General features: G+C 35.0%; 1 non-coding gene across 1 annotated transcript; it reads right to left on the minus strand.

The window, feature by feature from the left end:
- Positions 1-1,017: 1,017 nt before the first annotated feature.
- Positions 1,018-1,124, minus strand: LOC149496281 (small nucleolar RNA R71). Its single transcript, XR_016321062.1, has one exon. It is a non-coding gene; the product is annotated as a small nucleolar RNA R71 (small nucleolar RNA).
- Between the last annotated feature and the right edge of the window lie 778 nt (positions 1,125-1,902).

Here is a 1,902-nt window from a genome sequence, read left to right on the forward strand (position 1 = left end):
TTATTAGTTACTTTTCTTTTGATTGCCTTAATTGAATTTCCACAAACCAACCCCCTTTTTTTTTTCTTACAAAATAACACAAAATTTAAGATTTCAGTCTTTAGGGTTCGACTTGAATTCATCACTTCTACAGTTAAATTCAGTAATTAATTTTGATTGCCTTGATTGAATTTCCACAAATCAACCCCTTTTTTTTTTCTTACAAAATAACACAAAATTAAGATTTTAGTCTCTAGGGTTCGACTTGAATTCATCACTTCTATAGTTAAATTCAGTAATTAATTTTTGGTGGAATCGACAAATATCAAAATTTTGGTGCCGTTTCCAGGGACTGAAAATTGATTATATTTTGCCTTTTATTTTTTTTTTAGGATATTATTCTTATCTCTGTGTATTATTATGGTTTTCAAGTTGTGGTAAAAATTATAGTATTGTGTTATTCACTGGAAAATTTTAGTCATTTAGTTGATGACAAGAAGTTCTTAATCTGGAGATATTCTCTTTGATCCTAAAGTAGAGAAAACAGCTAAGCGTTTGAGGAAATTAGTTAAACAAGCTAATTTGAGTCAAGCTTCATCTGAACGAACGGTTACGGATAGTTCAAGCAATTCTTCGAGGGAATCAGATTCAGAGTCAAATTCTGAAATTAAGACCATGGCTGCCAGAACTTTAAAAGAATTGGCTAGACCTGATCTAAACCAATAGCCTTTGTGTATTCAATTTCCTACTTTAGATGTTGCTTTTGAATTAAAGTCTGGACTAATTCATTTGTTGCCTAAGTTCCATGGTCTTTCAGGTGAGGATCCACATAAGCATTTGAAGGAGTTTTATGTGGTGTGTTCCAGCATGAAACCTCAAGGAGTTTCAGAGGAGCAAATTAAGCTTCGAGCTTTCCCTTTCTCATTGGAAGACACAACTAAGGATTGGTTGTATTACCTTCCTTTCGGATCCATCAACTCATTGAATGAGATGAAGCGAATGTTTATAGAGAAGTATTTTCCTGCTTCTCTGGCTGCCAACATAAGAAAAGAAATTTATGGCATTCGGCAGTATAATAAAGAGAGTTTGTATAAGTATTGGGAGCGGTTTAAAAAGTTATGTGCAAGTTGTCCTCATCATCAAATTAGTGAGCAGCTTTTGATCCAATATTTTTATAAAGGACTTCTACCAATGGACCGTAGTATGATAGATGCTGTTAGTGGAGGCGCGTTGGTTGATAAGACACCGATAGATGCAAGGAGGCTGATTGCTAACATGGCAGCAAACTCCCAGCAATTTGAAATGAGAATGAATCACACACCTAGAAAAGTTAATGAGCTAACTAGATCTAATATTGAGAAGCAAGTTTTTGATTTAACTTCTTTAGTGAGGCAATTGGCTATAGGAAACATGCAAACTGTTAAAGCATGTGAAACTTGTTCTGCCTCGTGTCATGCTACTGATATGTGTCCTACACTCTAAGAGGATGAATTAGTGTAGCATGCCAATGCAATAGGTGATTTTGGACTGCAACAACGCAGGTATCATCCCTATTCTAATTCTTATAATCCAGGATGGCGAGACCATCCGAATTTGAGTTATGGAAATAAACCAACACAAAATCGATACCAGCAGCAAAGGCCACAAGTAAATCAAGGTATGTCACTTGATGAAATTGTTAAGGCTTTGGCTAACAATACACAAAAAATTCAACAAGAGACTAGGAATAGCATTTAGAACACAGAGAAGCAAATTGGTCAATTAGCTTCATCTGTGAGTAAACTTGAAGCTCATGGTTCTAGTAAGCTTCCATCGCAAATAGTGATAAATCTCAAAGAAAATGCGAGTGTTATAAGTTTGCGAAGTGGGAGAGAAGTTGATAATCAAACTCTACATGAGTAAAAAAAAAAAGAAGCAGAAAGG

The sequence above is a fragment of the Jatropha curcas genome, chromosome 5, assembly GCF_041381405.1.
Source record: "Jatropha curcas cultivar XTBG-Jc1 chromosome 5, XTBG_Jcur_1.0, whole genome shotgun sequence".
Classification (NCBI taxonomy): Eukaryota; Viridiplantae; Streptophyta; class Magnoliopsida; order Malpighiales; family Euphorbiaceae; genus Jatropha; species Jatropha curcas.